At 37.7% G+C, this 19,454-nt stretch overlaps 1 protein-coding gene and 1 long non-coding RNA gene across 18 annotated transcripts in view; both read left to right on the forward strand.

The window, feature by feature from the left end:
• SLC8A1 (solute carrier family 8 member A1) overlaps window positions 1–19,454 on the forward strand; it is a 352,258-nt gene that overhangs the window by 211,112 nt on the left and 121,692 nt on the right. The window lies entirely within an intron of this gene.
• LOC120621741 (uncharacterized) lies at window positions 1,339–18,054 on the forward strand. Its single transcript, XR_005658285.1, has 3 exons — window positions 1,339–1,349; window positions 10,596–10,599; window positions 14,191–18,054. It is a non-coding gene; the product is annotated as an uncharacterized LOC120621741 (long non-coding RNA).

Consider the following 19,454-nt stretch of genomic DNA (forward strand, 5'->3'; position numbering starts at 1 on the left):
AATCTGCCTTTGGAACATCACTGTTTGTGGTAGCACAGGGAAGGAGAATGGCTTAAAAGGCTTCCCAAAACAACACATGCCACTCTCACTTATATTTCATTAGCCAAAGCAAGTCGCATAGCCACATCTAGCTTCAAGGGACATGTGAGGTATAATCCTTTCCTGTGCCCAGAAGCACTGAAAGTATTAATGTTCTATCTCATTTATCCTCAATTTTCTTACCTGAAAATTATGTGTACCACTTTCCTCTGAATGTTTGATCAATAGTCATTAATGAAATGTATGCTCTACCTCTGTCGAATAACAATTATTACATAACACTTAATCAGCTATTATTATGTGTCAAATTACCATGCTAACAATGTACTGTATTACTTTATTTGTATTCACAACAATGCTATAACTTAGGCATTATTAGAACCACTCTACAGATGAAACTGATGTTTAGAAACGTTAAATACCTTTCTCATGAATCAGCCAGCAAATAGTGGATCCATGACTTAAATTATCCTAATTAACTGACTCCAGCCTATGTTTGACCCTGCTCTATAGGTTGTTCAAACTTTAGATCATTCATTGAAGGGATATTTACATCATGGAATCACTTTATAGATGACGTGGCCATATCATGAAGCCATTTCAATGCTTGCATGCCTTGTTTTCTTGGGAATTACAGGAGGGCCATTTTCTAAGAACGGTTGTTACTGCACTGATCCGGGTACCTCTTTGCTGTTTCATTCTGTGCTTCCAGATACACCTCTTCCTCTACCAACTTAGTTGGTAAGAGAGGCGGCAGGAGAACTAAATACAATCAAAATTTTAGCTAGTCTCTCATGGTATCCATATCATTTGTTTAGAGCAATTTTGACCAAGAACTGCTGTTTTGGACTATCTGTCCACGAGTTCCAATCATATATACATTACTAGAGTGAAAATTCCGTGAGCAACCCATCTGCCATATTCACCATAAATCAAAAAGAGCTCCTGGCACAATGTGGGGGCTAAAAAAATTTTTTTTGAATGAATAAATGGATGCTATTATACTTGTCTTTTTAAAAAAGGCATAGTTAGTGTTTCTCTTTTATGGCTTAAAAAAATGGTTTATAAACCGGGACACCAATATGTACTAGGAAATGTTAGAATTTTATCCATTTGATATCCAAGTCAGATATTGCTGGAATTACCAATGAATCAAAGACCATGTTAGCAGCTAATCATCCCACCACTGGCTTTGGTCATCATCAAGCCTCAGAAAAATCTGTACTACCTTCTCACTTGGAGAAGAATGGGAACCATTGCTTTAAAGGAGACAAAGTTATCTGTCTTGTTGCGGTGTACCAAAAACTGTGGTAGGTATTGACAATATAGTAATGAACAGAGGAGACATGTTCTCCGTCTCTATGGAGTTGACAGTTTATTTATGGAGCAAGCACGAAGGAGACACTAGACAAAGGAAGACGAAATTGTAAATTTGATAAGAGTAATAAAGTAACCTCTTATCTATCTAAAACCTTCCTCTGTATCTACCCTGTAATCATCTTCTTCTTGTCTTAGACAGGAAGACAGAAGAAAATGTTTGTACTTATTGAAAAAATCAGGGCAAAGGCTGAGATGCTTTGCTATGCAGTGCCCACTCTCACACTTTCCTCTTTAAATCGTTCATTCACACTTGCACACAAATGAAAATATAGTACCTTGACATCCAGGCAAGCATGGGATTTTTCTCCACTGAGTGGCCGATGTAAAAGCTGCTTCATTTTCAGGCTCTGCGAGACCTCCTCTCTCAAATTTGCATTGCCTACATCTCTGAAAGCAGGAAATCGAGTCAGCCAAGTAAGATCTTGAAAGTGAAGTCACCTAAAACACCCTAAAATTTTTATCACATTTTCTTTGAGCACTTCCACCCCAGTAGAACTCCAGCAAAATACCAACAGAGCAGTTTCTAATACATTCTGTTAGATCGGTGGCCCTGCCTAGTAGGAAGGAGAAACCTTTCCAGCCAAGGGGGAAAATGATGAACAAATAGAATCTGAAAGGAGCTGAAAAATGATTGCCTCTGCAAACACAAGGTGTTAGTGCGTGTGCAGAATACTGATGGCCCGGGTTTCCCCTGTTTCCTACAGAAGAGGGGTTCCACAGGGACTTGTGGGTAATTGATCTTGACACAGCCATTGAGCACGCTCCAGACTGGCCTTCCAGTTAGGGTGATAGAACGGCCTGCCTTTCTACCACAGAAGATGCACATAGCCAGGATTTCCCAACGCACAGCAAGAGCCATTTTGACCTGATTCTATCGCTATCTTCATGTGTTCAATATATTTAGACTGTAAAGAAAAATTTATAGGAGTCCTTCCTTCCATGTCTCTTCCTTCCTGTCTCTTTGCCAGACTGTATTCCCAGTTGTGGCTACATTGAATAATTTCACCCCTTTTACTTTGGGGGTGGAAACAAATTCGGTCTTCAAAAAATTGAATTCTGAAATGTCTGCCACATACCCTTAGGTCTGATTATGACAGAGAAAACTGTATGTCTAGTTTTCTTGACTTAAAGGCCCAGATATGTAAAATGAGCCAGAGACTGTGGATTGTGGTTACATGTGGGAGATCTAAAACAAAACAAACAAAACAAACAAACAAATAAAACACTTCTCTCAGAAAAGAAAGATTGTATTTCAGTAGGTTGTGTCACAGTTGGGTTGAAAGGAACCCAAAGTTATTTCAGATTCTGCTTTACTGGAAGCATAAAATCATATTGTCTTGCCTCCAGTGACTGTGGGTATAACTGATATAAATTTAAATGTCTTTGAATTTTTTCAATCAGCAGCTTTGGAAAGAGAGAAAAATTCTAAAAGGAAGTTTATTTATTTTGGTCCCTACCACTAATGCTTCTGTTTCTGATCAGCCTCAGGTCAATCAGAGTAGGTTGAAAGCCCATGGGACAAAAGAGTTTTAAAAATTGGTTTGATGAGGTTGGTGCAGAAACTGTTCTTTATCTTCAAAGTCGACACCATGGACTTGCTTCCAAAGACTCTAGACCTTTGAGTTGTTCATTTTGTAACTGAGATGGGTTATCAGGAAGCTCCGCACCTCCCTTACCTGGTCCTCCCTTATGGTTTGTCCTTGAAAAACAGTTTTTTTTTTTTCCTTTGTCACCACATATCTTTATTTTTCTGTTACATAAACCATGGTTAGCAGGGCAAGATGGGAAGCATACCTTCCTGGAACCCCAGGGTAGAGCCGAGAAGGATGAGGAGGACACAGGACAACACAGGAGATGAAGGGCACTGGGGAGGACATAGGATATATATAGATATATATAGATATAGATATAGATATAGATAGATAGATAGATAGATAGATAGATAGATAGATAGATATGTATATGTATATATGGAAGGGGGAGAGAGAGGGAGAGAATGAGAATATTGAATCTCTGTTTGCTTTTCTTGGGCTAAAGAAATGAGTCACTGTTTATGCGTAAATGTTAGTTGAGTTGCAGTACATTAAAGTGTTCAGATATAAGCTGTTAACACCCTGGTTTAAATTAGTCCACGGAATTCACTGTCAAGTTTCTTAGGTATGAGACATAGGACACATACATTTTGTTAGGAAAGATGGTTGGGAAAAGTCTAAGTATCATCAGTTTGGGCTTAATCTAGTGAGAGGGTCCTTTGGGCAGCCATCAGTCAGCACGTAGGTATTGAATGCCTTGCAAAAAGGTCGGCAGAAGAAGATACATGGTCGATAGGAAATTAGAGCTCATTTACTCTTTGTGTTAACATATATTTTGAGTAAAATGACTACTACATGTTTCTAAAAACTGAAATCTACCTAAATAAAATGAGCGTTTATTATATTGATGATACTCAGTTACTGACCAAACTCTAACAAAAGATCATGAAAAGAAAAGTTTCTCTGGTGGGTTTAAAGATTGAAAAGAGGGTGAATAAAGGAGTGGGAAGAAGCTTTTACAAGAAAGAAATGGCTCTTCAAACACAGCAATATCTAGAGGGTAGGGACTCCCTCTGTTAAGTGGATGTTGATGTTGGGACAGGAGTGGGAAGGGCGATTGAAGACAGTGAAGATCCAAACCTTAGGGCTTTTAGATTCCATATAAAGCCAGGTGTTTGTACTGAGAGGGCTGCCTCATCCCCATTTTTGGAAGCATTCCAGCTCAGAACATCAACCAGGAAAATCATACACAGGATTTCTCTCAAAAGTTGAAAAGGTAGATCATATGACCTTTAGGGGCCACTTCAACACTTTGAAATCCAGACGTCTAAATCAGAGATTGCCTATGGACGTTATACAAAGTAGTAATATTAACAACCTACATCCATCTCGTTGGCTCGATAATCCCTGAAAGGATGTCCCCTTGCAGTACTTCCCTCAATTTATAAGAGTTTATCCATAGAACCGGGCCAAACTCTAAAGAAATTGGATTGGAAAAGTATCGTTTCCATTGCTTTTTCCTTCTGGTTCACTTACAGCCATTGGAGACATCATCAGAAAATTTGATTTTACACCGAAAAGATCAAAGCCCTTAAAATACACTTTAACCAAGGCCAGAACCTCAAAAAGGGCCTTGGTGGAGAGGGATGACGTCATGGGCAGGAGCCTTGGTGCAGAAGACCATATTTCAAGTTTGAGGGCCGATGTGACTAAGAATCTAAGAAGGGAATAAGAATGTCAGTTATTTTACTTCATGTGTCTGAAGGCAAGTGGCTTCCCATGTGTCCAGAGGTACTCTCTGTCCCCGCCTCTGGCACGCCACCTCTCCTGACAGTGGCTAGCACCCATCCTAGAGACCCGCTCGATTAATGAGGGAACAAGTGACTGAGCATTACATCCGACACGAGACGTCACTCTGCAGGCAATCAGGGAAGCCGAGGGGCAGAATTTGAACAAAATGTCACTGTTTAGAGATTATTTTTTTTAATGTGCTTTTTCTGTGATGATAAATCACAGGCCTGTGCAGGGGATAATAACACAAAATGTTTGACAGCTTTTCTTACAATTGTTTGGCATCCTGTTTGCCTAATTATTGTCAGCATCACCCACACTAGTAAATTGTTGTAGCAGAGCCCTCGGCGGTGACTGCCAGGGTGTGCACATGCCATTCTCGGCCTTCCTTTCTACTCCTGTCACTGGGCCACAGACTCGGCATCACTGACCTTTGCTGTGTGAAAAGGCTTAATAAACCTTGGAGTCCTGCATTCATGTGGGGATGTGTTTCTGGCATCTGACCAGATAGGAAAACAAAGCAGAAAAGGTTGATGGAGAATTTCTGAAAGGTTATATAAAGAAAAAGGATAATTTAGTTTGGTGAGGTTCTTTGGCACACTGAGGGCAGTGCAGAGAAATCACTTGCCTTATGGGTATGGGTTGGAAAATTATCTATTTATGTAATCACCCAGCTTTGAAAGAGAAGGGAATTAATTGCTTTAATTAACTCCAATAAAAACTGGATTGTCACAGGGGGAGTGTTGACATAATGTGCTTCGCCATGCCTGATATACTCTTGGAAATAGTGGCTATCTCTGTAATCATGTTCCTTTCTCTGAGACCTCACTGATGATGTTCCAGCCATGAACTAGGCTGCCAGTGAGGAGGGTCAAAAAAAGAAGGAAAAGTTGCAGAAAGAGCTCATCCATAATTGTCATTGATTTTTCTTACAGGGGTCTCATTTAAATTAGGTTTGGGCCCATCTAATTTTCCACCAGTAGCTGATAAGTGAATGGGACATAGTCAAATGCCATCATCTGTTTAGGAGCTGCATGTTGAGAACTTGTTTAAAAGATAATTCCCTGTGGTATATTTAAGCAGGTTTTCTGAAATATATGGAAGTGTGCTGGTGTGTTAGGAAGCCTCTGTAGTACACTAGAGTTCATGTAAAATTAGCTAAGATCTGCAGGTTCACCATGCCCTTAGCTAAAATGCAACTAAAAAGATTATAAAGACTATAAGATTCAAACTGAGAATTATGAATATATATCTATGTATACATATATACTATATATGTAATCTATAGAGTATTTATATATGTATAAATGTATATATGTTTTTCATGACAGACTTAGCGCCCCATTGTGGTTACCCATTTCGTGGCCTCTCTTGGATTTCGGAGTTCCAGCATGGCACCAGGAACAGCTCCCAGGGCCTGTCAGCCCTGTTCTTCCAGTTCGCCATGGCCTTAATTTCAGTTCTGATACACACTTGGACACAAAGGTGGTGCCACTGAAGGCACGAAATGGAGTTATTGCCACCATCTTCTTAGGCATAAACTTGCCCCTTAGACATGTTTTGGGAGTGCAGTGATAGTCTGCTGTTAACATAGTTAACATAGTTTGCCAACCAAGGCAAAAGAGACATCCCCTTCTTCTCTTAATTTTGCACATATTTTCCATAATGGAGTCATGGAATTTTAAGCTGGAAGCTCTCACTTTAGAAAAAAAAAAAAGGACCCGAAGGACCGAGGTTCCCTAACACCCAGTCCAGAATGCTATCCCCTACTGCACATGAGCCTCCTTAGTAGAGATCCTCTTTATACGAAATAGCTTGGAAAAATGGTTTACATTGCCCCTTTGAAAGTACATGACAAGAGATAGTCCAATAACTAGAGCCATCGTGGGCTCTAGGACCTCCCAGAAGCTGAGGATCTGGATCTCTGCCATGGCTGCCTCTCCAGCTGGTTTTCTGCCCACTCACAGCCTGCTAGAGTGCAGATGGTGAGGATATCATCATTTCCACCATGGAGGTGGGGGAGAGAAGAGACACTATTTAATTTCAGTTTTTTAATTCCTCGTTGTTTGTCATATTAAAATTCTGTCACATTTGCAGATGTCAACCAACAACTAAGAGGAAAGAATTCTTTCAAGTGCAGCCATAGAGAGATGGCATCAAAAAAAAAAAAATCTGACATTTATTAGGAAGGAAGGAAAGAGGAGGAAAAAAAGCAGAGGAGGGAAATCTACGAAGAAATAGAAGTTAGAAAGAGACAAGGTGGAAGGAATGGAAGAATCAATGACAGCACTCAATTTCATACTGTTCTTATAATTAAGTGGTGCCTTGCACATCAGCCCAAATGTTCACTCTGTGATATAATTGTCTCCTCATTAACATATGCAAAATTAACAATTGCACAGTATGAGCTCTCAAGTGGAGATGTCAATATTACCCTAATGAGCCTGTCAATCTTGTGAAAATGAACGGATACCAATATGTTGGCAGTTCACTGTCTCCTGAGAATTTGGTAGATCTGATAAATTTGCCAACTATTCAGACTGACTTGACGTCATTAGTGTGGCATTACCTTGCAGACTGTAACTTGACAATTTTCTGGAGGGAAATTTGGAATTTAAAAAAGCAAGTAAAATTTTAAACTATTTAAAGAAAATTATGTTTTTGAGAGTTCCAAACAATAATTCTATGCTGCATTTAGCTTCATGTTTTCCAATGACCTTTCTAAAGAGGTCATTTGATGAAGCATTCTAACAGCCTGCAAAGAAAAAAAGCATGTTTAACAACTCAGATCAGGATCAGTTTGATAGAAAAGGGTGTGTTATTAATTCAACATGCCAACTCTGAGCACAGAGTGTTGGCTGCCTTCTTACAAAGTGGTGTTCTTTTTGACCCTTACAATGTAGGGAAGTGACTTAAGACCCCAATCTGTTTTTAATCTATTGATGACTTACCAATTGGAAAGAACTCTTTTTTCTTTCAACATATTACTACCAGTTTTAACATTTGCCTTCTAATTAAGTGAAAACCTTTTAATGAAATAAGAGCTGGTTTGCAATCTTATTGTATAACCCTTCAAAACAAGCAACTTCTATGATGATAGATTTGAAGAAACGCATGAAAACAGGCATTTTCTTTAAAAAAAAACACACACACACAAACAAACTTACAAATTTAGAAAGAGCTGTTTTGTGTCTTGGTTTTCTCAAACTTAATTATGTCTGTCTCAAACTCTGTAAACGAATAAACTGCAAAGTTCAACATCTGAAACCAGATTCACATGAATAAACTATAATGTGAATATATACAGGCATATTATAGAAAATTGGAAGATGAAAATAAAAAGGAAAAAAATGATCCACAGTTTTTATATCCATCATTAATGACCACTGTTTATTTGTTTGCTAAAGAGTTTTACAGATTTGTAATCATACTGCATATATAGTGGTGTAAAAACACAAATTTTTTTCTCACTAAATTTATAATGAGAACATTTTTTATACCACACACTAGAAACATCTTGAGGAATTGGATTACTTGTAATTCCACTACATTTATCTATAATGCCCTGTATGTGTTGAGCAAATGAAACTAGTGAAAGGAAAATCATTGCATTTGGATACATGCTTGGATTAGATATACTTCTAAAAGAGTAAAGAGATGTAAGTCTTACTTGTGTGTGTATCTACTTATTAAATAGTGACCTCAGTTAGGCAGACTCAGTTGCTCATCATCTTCCCCCAACTTTCAGGCACTGCCTGGGAGTACAAAGTCAACATAGGCTAAATGTCTGAATGAAAAGATCTCCTATGAGACTATTTCCACACACAGTTTATCAAAGTTCAAGGATAAAGTATTAATGGAATTGTGAGACAATGCATAGGGTTTCTAAACTTTATTTCTAAGTGTTTTACCAAGACATTGGCCTGGGTTGGTTTGGTTCATCTCTCAGGAATTCAGATGGCCCTCTTTGGAAGAAAGACTCTTCTATTCTTCTAAAAATCTATTTTGTTTTTCTCTCTCTGCCTGCCACCTCTTTCTGCTCTTCTGAAAAGAAGCATGCCACACAACAATGAAGAGGTTTTCCACATTAGCCTTATTGCCAGCCAGCCACTTTTCCTTGTTTGTTTATACAGTCTCCTTGGCAACATTAGGTAGAGGTAGATATTTTTTGTATCTCTGACTAGCAGGTTTGGTTTTCCCTTTGTCCAAAGCTTATCTACTTCACACACCGAATTTTTTCTAGAGAGATTTTTTTTTTTTAATTTTTAAAAAAGAATCATTTCACACTCTAGTTATTTTAGCAATATCCTATTCAGATATCCAATATTTTAGGGGTTCTTAAAAATAAAACTTCAAAATGATTACCTAATAAAACATTTCTTTATTAAAGCTTGCTAATATTTAACTCTTTCCAATAATTTCAGTAGCTTCTATCAATTGGTACACACTCTCCTGCCCAATGCCGTCACATGGTAGCTCGAGGGGCAGGGGACCATGAAACAGAGAAAACTCAAAAGCCAGAGTGAGGATCAAACTCTTACCTCCTTTAGTTTTATGACCCAATCAGTGGAACTACTGGACAGCCGTAGGCACATTTTTGCAGGTAAATATACTTAAATTATGTCAGCTATATTATGCTGAAATACTCTAGGAGAACATCTCATTTGTCCCCAAATGCCAAATTACACATGGGCCACAGAGAGACTTGAACCATAGTGGTGCTCTTGACTAAGAGAAAGTTACTTCAGTAGCAGATCATTGCAATGACAACCAAATCATATTCCCTAAGTACGCCTATTGAAAAGATTGACATTAACTAGACCAATTATCTTTACCAGAAGGGTACATCAGAATGATCTGGGGAGCTTTCTCCAAACACACAAGTCCCACTCTGGACTTAGATTCCCTTGTCACGTGACCAGGGAATATGTATGTTGAAAATCTGTTCAGATCATTTTTTTATTATAAAGTACCAGTTAATAATCACTGATTTTACTGATAGTGGTAATGTTAAGTACCTATTATTTGCCAAGGTCTTAGATTGTTTTGTCCAATTAGTACTTATAATCCCTTTGTAATGCATACATTATTCTCATTTTCTAGATTAAGAAACCGAGCCTCAAAGATGTTAAGTAAATTGTCACATGGTGGTAAAGCAAGAATTTTAACTCAGCCTAACTCCAAAATTGTAATCTCCTTACACTATATTAAATTTCTCTTCCCTCCCAAAAAATAATAAAATAATACTTAAGAAACAAATTTCTGTATTTCCAAATGATTTTTATTCTGATAACACGTTTTAATATTCCTCACAATGTCCCTTTCACAACTGTAGTTAAGGGATTGTTTACTAGGTTGTTAAATTAGGGTACAGAACAATGGCTTGGTTTGAATTACTTGAAAGCTGTCACACACACACACACACACACACAGATTTTGAGAAGAGATAACTAGAGCAATAGATTTGGACGTTTACTTCTTAATACAGTTGCGACACCTTTCTTTGAAACAACTATCGCTACTTATCAAAATACTTTTTTTAAACTAAAATCTACAAATTAAATACCAGTGAGTCATTTCCAGTGAAGTCACCACCCTTCCTTGTCTTAAATAAGGTCTGGGTAGATAATCAGACCAGGAAGCATTTTGAGTCACATAATATATTTGTTCATACTCAAAGTATTTAAATGATTATTTGGCAATTTTTACTACCTACAACGTGAAAAATGCATTGCAGTTATTCAAAACAATGGTAATATTCACCCTGACTTTAAGTAAAAAAAATTTTAAAAGCCAAGTTTTTAAAAGCTTAATATTTTTGGAGAAATCATCTAGAGTAGTACTTAGTAGTAGGAGAGTAGGAACGAGTAGAAAAGAAACGCCTCTCTCTCACCACCATCTTGGAGACAGTGGCAGGGTAAGACCCAGGCCCTCCACCCATTTGAGAAGCACTAAGGGTTATGAAAATATTATGGGACATGGTGAATTATGCAAATGAACAGTACTGAGCCTGAATTTTGAAAACCTTTGATGTAACGGGACACATTGTTTGGGTTTTTTAGCATTTATCTCAAGTAAATGTACTTAAGTTTTTGCAACCAGTGCTCTACTTATTTCAAAAGGTTTTGAGAATATCTATTTTCAAAATGGATAGACATTTATATATAGATCAATAAAGCTATTTCCCATTTGATAAATATCATAACAGAGACATTTCTCATGAGCTAATGGCAGCTCTGAGAGGTTCAGCACCAAAATAATTGATCTGTTTAACTTTTCTACATAGTAATACAGATCTTAGTTTGGGCTCCTTCAACATTGTTTTATTTAAAAAAAAAAATTCAACTGTTTATAGCATGACGAAGAAAATTTTCCAGGAGCCATCATTTCATCTCCAGAACAATGGAGTTTTGTGGAAGTTGGTTTTCATCTTTTGTCTATTTCCTAGAAAGAACTGCAGCATGATACAAAGGACCCCAGGACACAATCCTGCAACAATTAGTAGGCCAATCCCATCTTCAACCCTGCTGCTAGTCATCCTGTTTTCACTGACTGTCCCAACAAATAAAAATCTATTTTGCCCTTGGTGATGCTGAATCAAAGTAAAAGACATCATTGGGTATAGATTTCTTTGTTCATTTGTTTTGAAATTGCTTATGGCCTAAAGGTTACCTTACAACGAATAGACAAATAATACAACCCCCATCAAAACCAGAAATGACCTAAGGTTCTAAAGATTAGAACTAGATACCCATCAATAGCCAGTGGTCCTACCTTCAGTCTAAAATTGGCTATAAACACCTATCCATTTATGCCCAAACTATATATCACTCAAAGGAAATTTGAATATAGGTTGTTAAACCTAGAGGGGAAAAAAAAAAACAAAACCTGATTTTTATTCTCTCCCCCAATAAAGCCTCAATAGGGAAACTAAATTCACAATTTCAAATGACTATGGAAAAAATGCTCTTTAGAGATGGTGCTCTATTTATAACCCACAGTCTAGAACATTTAGTTCTCTTACTATGCCTTATGTCATTAAAAACATTTAAAATTTTATTTATTTGTTCCTTGGAATGTGATTTCTAAAAGTGCTATATATATTTTTGGTGTGATAGAGAACTAAGATAAAAAAAAAATCAAGCCATTTGTTTTAAGGGACTCAGACCCACTACCTTCAATCAAGTTTGAGGTCAGGGAACTCACACTTATAAAATATTGTTGTAACATTTTATTGAAAATTGAGCACAGCTGACATAAGTTTATTTTTGACTCTATTAGAAGTAGTAGTGGAAATAGCATTGAACGTGCAGAGAACCTATATTCTAATTATAGTTCTGGCATTGATTACTTGTAAGACTTTTTTGCAAGTCACTCAACTTCTATGCTTTTTGGTTTAACCCTTGACCTCCTCTTTAAAATAAGGGCTAGAGAAGATAATCCCTGAGGTCCTTTTCTCTTGTAAAATCTAATTATTTATGCATTTTTATTAGAATTCTATGTGTAAATTTGTGTTTTCTATTATATTATATAAGAAAATAAAACTGCTATAACCTGGAGTGCTTAAAATGTTTGTCATTTAAATGTAGGCCAGCGCAGCTAATGTGACATATATGCCCTGAGCCTTTTCCTCGCTCATTTTTGTGGCACCATCTGGCACTCTAGCATATGGGAGAGTTTATTTAAATAATCACATTAGTAAAATCCATGGCTTATGCCTGTCTCTACAAACACACACACACACACTCCTTTGCTGTGTTCTAAAGTTGCTTCAGTCAGGCTTCTTCCACATTCTGAGATTAAGCCTTTCCAATCATGTGACAAGTGAAGTGAAACAAGTCCCCTCTGGATTTGACCTAACCTGGAATCTGGGAGCCAGGGCTGTGGTGGGCCTAAGCTAAGCACTGCACCTGGCCTGTACCTGTCATGCTCTGGGGGCAGTGGGCTTCTCCATTGCAGGCTGCAGAAAGGCAGTGCCCTGTGCTTGGAAAAGCCTTAACAGAGTTAAGAGTCAATTCTAAGGCATCAACTCACCAATTCTGCCCAGAAAGAGGGCCACATTGGCCTTTCCACTCCAGCATGTTTTCACATTAGAATGATTGTTTCCCACACTTCAGATATTACATTTTAGGAAGTATGGGGAACTGTAGAAGAATCTGAGGTAGTAATGGAAAATGTTCTTTTTTTTTTTTTTTTTTTAAAAAAACAGAAACCTGTTAGAGCACAAGCTGTGCCAGGCACTGGTGACTAGACTATGTTTGATCATCTGACTGTTTTTCTTAAAAGTGACGTAATTAAAAATAAATGTAAAAATTTTCCTCTGAGGTGTCAATATAGAAGCCCATGAACAAATAGAGTTTTAAAAATTGTGTGTTCAAGAGAATGCAAGCCTCCCATGAACAGCCTTAGTGTGAAAGCATATCAAAGCAATATGCATTAACCAACCACCTTCTGAAATGAGTAAAGTAGCAATGACTTTCCTTATAAACGGTCTGTTTGGAGGGCAGTGTTGGAAATACAACACACTCAACTGGTAGATCTTAAAGGCTCCAGGACTGGAGCAGATTAACCACCCCAATGCATGGGCTATGCTGCTCTTATGAGGTTCTGCTGAATGAAACTCAAGGAAGAACTGCAGTGAAGAAAATCTGTCTTGGGGACTGGCCGGAAACATTTACAATGAACTATACTAAGTAAAACCCAAGGAGAACATTTTTTTGCCCTATTTGACTCTGGCCAAAAGTTGCACAATTACAGGGTAAACCCAATAAAAGCAGGCATTCTTCGGTGGAGTCAAGATCATGGTCTAAATATTTCAAGTTTCCGCTGTTCAGAACATGTCTCTAAAGCAAAATCTGGAAAGCTATGTATCATGTGCTCGTAGCCTAGGTGTAACCACCCATAACCAAGAAGTGCAACTATAATGTCTCTATCTGGAGCACGTTTTTGCTTTAGTTTTTTATTTTGTGTTGTGTGTCTTTGTTTGAACTTGTATGTGTACAGCTGAAAATGTAAGTTATTGCCTAGCCAGGAAAAGCACTTAAAATCTGCTGAAACTCTTAAAAGAAGAGAGATTAATTGAATAGCTATTTTATAAACCAGTCTAAGATAGGTCATATAGCCTAATGATTAAAATCGTAGGCTACTGAGACAGATCTATAGAGTCCTGGCTCAGCTACCTACTAGTTGTGTAACCTTGAACATGTTGCTTGACCTCCATAAACATCCATTTCCTCATTCATAAAGTAGGTTTTGTGGAATAAAATCAGGTAATATATTTAAGTCATTCAACATCTCTCTGAGAATAATACATAGTTATATATAATATTATATAAGAATATATAAGATTATTGTAGTTTAGAAACTAGATATGATGTCTAATTGGAGGAATTTGGCATGATTTGAAAACCTTTTGTTTGTGTTTTTATCACAATACGCATCATAAGAGAGCAGCAATTATTTTTTTTAATGAGTCAACTTGATAAGTAAGATGAAACCAAATGAAAATGTGAATGCAAGGACATGTCTAGTTTGGTTTCGTTTCTTCTGCTAAATTAGGTTGTTCAAGTGGGTCTGTACATCAATGGTTCTTTTCCAGGAAGAAGCAAACAGGCAGCACATGCTTGCTAAATCGTCCTCCCAAGCACTCTGTCCTGAGAAAACCCCACTAATCTACTTTAGATTTGCACATTCTTCTTCCCAGGTGGACCTTTGGCCTTTTACTGTGAATTTTATCATGAGGGAAAAAATGCCTTGAACACATTTTTTAATTTACAGACACGTATTGTGACTAGTTAGTATGTGTTGGGAGCTGGAAAGGGGTATCAGAGGTATCAGGTGTGCCCTCCAAACTAAGATGGGTGTCATATCGGGGGAGGAATCTGTACATGGAACAGCATGGAGCATAGCCTTCCAGTCCTCTTCTATGTCCATAAGACTGTGTCAACTGGAGTGAAAATGATTCTCAATTTATACTGAATTTCTCTTCTTTTAATTTTTTTTTATGATCTTACCATATGGTGCGAATCATGGCCCATTTCAGGTTGCTCAATTATATTGGTTGCCTATTTTTAACATAGCCATTTATATAACTCTTTCAAGAGCCAGGAAGCTACCTTTGAACACTGTAAATAGTCAAGTGGTCTTTGATTTACTAGAATCCTTATCACTTGGCCAATATATACAGCATACATTTTCCAGGGAATGAGTGCAGAGTTTTATCCTCCAGACATTCTTTCCCTTTGTTAAACAAACCCACAGGCTCATGCTGGGACTCTAGCAACTCTTTCCGTGGTAGGAAGAAGCCTCTGGATTTCAAGAGTGACCCCCGTGGCTGCTCCACAGTGTGACTGATCCTCTTTACTGATTTTCCAGAGGCTGGGTGGAACAGTATCCCACACAGAGCAAAAGCCCAGCTGCAAATTGAGGCAGACTCTCTTCATTTAAAAATATCCGGCAGTAGGAAAGGGTTCCGATCATTCATCAACAGGCTGAAATTGACTAGTGCTTTGTGTCAGATTTTTTTTTTTTTTTTTTTGGTTTTTCATATCATGTATAACACTTGCCTACTCGGCTCCAAAAACAACATTCTCTCATAGCAGTTGCCAGGGGAAAACATGAGGTGGAAAAATCAGAGTAACGTCTTCCCTTCGGGTGAGATTATACAGGAAAAGTCATTGGACAACTCCCAGCCCAGGCTTCACAGGTTGGCAGGAAAGGCTGACATTACCTTAAGGTTGTTAGAAAATGAAAGAGATAATAGACGTGAAGTGCTCAGAACAAGACTCTCACGTAGTAGATGCTCAGTAAATCAAGGTGGTGAGCCTGTGGCCCTTTCATTTGCATTGACTTTCTCCTCACCCGCCTCCCATCCTCCCATTGCTAAATCCAACAGCCCAGAGCTTCTACTTACTTTCTAACCCCCTAGTGAGGTCTGGAACGTTTCAAAATTTCTACATAGGAAAGCTTAGAGGAAGCAATCTAGTTGGAATGTAATGTCTGCAGCTGTGTTTTCACAGCGCTTTCCATTAAATTGCTCAAATGTTCATTTTTCATATCGGGGGGGGCAGCTGATGAAGACTGGGACCTCCAACTCGAGAACCCTCTGCACTCCCTAATTACTCAGAAATGTCACAATCTGCCTGCTAGCTGTCCCCATTCTACCTACTTTTCTGATTCAAGTGTCCCCCTCAAGGTGTTAAAAATGATATTTGTTTATCCAACATTTAGACTCAGCAGAGGGAGGCACTAGAGCAGTCATGTGAAATTCTTCCCCCACTTGAATATTTTATCTGTCAGGAAACAAAAAAATAGACTTAACTATAAATGTGCAGCAGAGTTGATGCCTTTTTCACTGTGAATATACTTTTGAGAGCACAGGTCAATCTATCACAAAGGAGAAAGGCAATATCCTTCAAAATAACTGTAGTACTCCATTTTGAATGGATTTCTTAGTCTAAAACAGGTAAAACCAACCCTAAAGCCATAATGCCACTATTTTTTAAATATTGAATTTAGACCTGAGAAATTGTTCTGCTTTTTTTTCATGGGTGGAAAATAACTCCAGTAAGTACTAAGTTAGCTTAGTCTAAAGATTTGGGTATTCAAATCTAAATATCCTTACTGTCCAAAGCATCAGAGCTAATTTATGTAGAAACTAAGGGCTGTGAAATGAGTCTTCAGTGTCATTTGTCTCGCTCTCACTGACATTCAGTAGGCACTTGTATCCATGTTTGTTGAAGGAATGAATGAATGATTTGTTATAATTACATTATGTATCTCTTCAAAGGTCCCAGGTTTAGGAAAGTAATCTTAATAACCATAGAATAAAGAGCAGAGCTGCAATAGCTTGGCTTTTATAAAAATGCAGATGGCACAAAGTATACTCTGCATTTCACGTTTGTCTTTCCAATCTGGCTAACTTTGCTCAAAGACACAAATCTAGTTCTTTTTTTTTTTTTTTCCTAAGCAAGCCTAGAAAGCTTGAAACATGTCACGGTTGTATTCCTCTTCATCTTCTGCTATTATTGACTAATTGTAGGCACGTTATCTTAAAATCTCTGCTCCTCGATTTGCTGTTGATAGGACAGATGAAGTGAGACCATGAGTAAATGTTGGAAGAGGTGCTTGATGCAAAGAACCAGTGGCAGCTGTTTTCCAAACATTTTTAGGCCTTTGACATTCAAAACAGTAACCACACCATTATATTTCCTATGTAGGGCTTCACAAAGGCAGAGTTGAGTTGCTGTGTGCAACCATTGTTTTGCTAGTGGATGGAGATTTATAATTATACCCTTTTCTGCTCGGAGCACATGCCACAGGGAGAAGCTACATAAACATAGGCAGCATGATGGGAGAATCCAGGACAAAAATGAGATTATAAATTACACAAAGCAATTTCACCATGGATGAAATAGCTTTATTTGCAAATATGAAATACAATGTAGATTTTTTTACCCTTATGTTTTAGTTTGTTTTCTAAAATGATAATTACAAAGAACTAGACAATCCTATTCAAACATCTTTAATGTTTTCAGTTCTGGCTTGCAGTGAAATTCTAGTGGATTCATTTCTTCTAAATATTCTCATATACTCTCTCTATCACATACACACACACACACATGTCTTTCACCGCTTAAGGAAGTCATAAAGCATTTCTGCTGTATATAACAATATATTTAGTCAAAGTTGAGACCTCATAGTTTCATTATATTCATTTCTTGAGAGTCTGCCCCAAAGTCAATAGCAGGCTATAGGAAATAGATGAAACTGTTAAGTAGAACATTGATTGAATTGTGAAATTATACAGAATTATTCCATTCTATTTTATTTTTTATATCTTTCATTCCAAATATATTAATTTTACAATCAGAAAAAAATACCTACACCTACCTATTTGTCTAGCCTCACTGGATTTGGACAAATTTACAGATGTTTATGATGCAAAAGCTCCCAGTCCTTACTAGATATGAAAGGAGACAAGATACTCTCAGAGTCTGTGAGGTACTTCTGTAAAAGTAGAGAGTTGAGCATGGGTGTCACAGGCTCTGAATTGGATCTGCAATAGACTACCTTCACATTCTTCCTTTTCTGTCATGTTGAGGGTAGTTTGCAGAATTTGGAAGGACAGAAAGGTTATTCATATGTGAAACTGGAAGGTGGCAAAGAAGAGGTGTAAACGGAACTAATATTTATGACAGCCTACTATACCCCAAGTGCTTTATTCCTACTGTCTTTTAGTACCTATGAGGAAGGAATTCATTATCTCTATTTTAAAAGTAACACACAACAACACACACACACGCACACACACACACACACACACACACACGGGTGTGTGTGTGTGTGTGTGTGTGTGCGTGTGTGTGTGTGTACATATTGGAACAACATGCCTGGTACTTAGTAAATGCTCAATAAATATTTATGGAATGAATTAGTCTAGTAATGTAGATTTATATAACTTCACATATCTTATATATCTGTAAATTTATGCAAAAAAGTGTTCATAATGCACATTCATGGTGGGAATTTTTTCCTTCTTTACTACTACAGTGAAGTTCAATTCAAAAGTCCACTTACCAATCCAAATAATGTCATTTCCCAGATGTGGTGTTGTACTGGGTCCAGTTCAAGTGCCAAAAGCTTAACCCAGAGAAAGCCAAAACAATCACATCTTGATCAGTGAGAGTATTTTCCACCTAGCATCGCTGTATGACACACTGTCTCGGGGACCTCTTAGAGCCTGGGGAGTCCTCAGCTGTGCCAGAGACTTGACACCAAGACTGCCACACCATCAACCCTCAACGAGAGTTACATAATAAGGACTTTCAGTCTCTTCAAGTACCCACTTCCCAGTCATAATTTATGACAATGAGGGCTTTCTTTCCCCCACTATAATGCCATAACTATGTGCTCAACATAATGTACTACTGTCCCAACCATCATAAGATAGTTATAAAAATTAAGCCCATCGATGTGTTTCCCAACTCTTGACTCGGAGGTGAATACTGGTTTCACAGTTGATTATTATGAGCCAACTGTGAAATTTGATTCACATGATTTCAGAGTACAGAAGAGGCGAAGCGATGATTACAAATTAAGAAAACTTTATCTTCTTGTATTACATTGAGGTATTAGTTCAGTTTCCAAGGTACAAAGTAGTAATCCTCATGCAATCAATATATTTAGTAAGGAGATACATATTCTTAAGGAAGGAGTTAAAATTGTGTTTCACTAAGCAAATTAGCTTCTTTGAAGATACAAATGGACAATGAAGTCCAGATACGCAATTTCAGAACTTGACTTCTTCCCTTCACAAAAGAATGCACCAGGAGGAGGACTGTAATTCACAAGGCAGCACAGCAATTGTGTGTGGAGAGAAGAATCAGGGACTTGAATTCTAGTCTGGCCATATCTCCTTTTGTACCTTGGACAAATCATTTACTTTTTTAGAACTTGGTTCCCTCATCTGTAAAGTAAGGGGCTTGAATAGATGTCCCTTAGGTTTCTCAACTCGAAAATATTATAGCTGTAAATCTGTTTACCTCATAGCAACAGAGAGCCTAAAAATGACCGAAACTAGGAAGAAATCTCCAGATAACTCAGTGAGCTCAGTTTATACCTCCCAGACAGCTAATGCTGAAATATGCTTAACCAACAATAGGAATAATGATCTAAATGGTCAATGTTAAAGGTAAACATTAAAGAGCTAGC

The sequence above is a fragment of the Pteropus medius genome, unplaced genomic scaffold, assembly GCF_902729225.1.
Source record: "Pteropus medius unplaced genomic scaffold, Ma_sr-lr_union100, whole genome shotgun sequence".
In the NCBI taxonomy this organism is placed as follows: Eukaryota; Metazoa; Chordata; class Mammalia; order Chiroptera; family Pteropodidae; genus Pteropus; species Pteropus medius.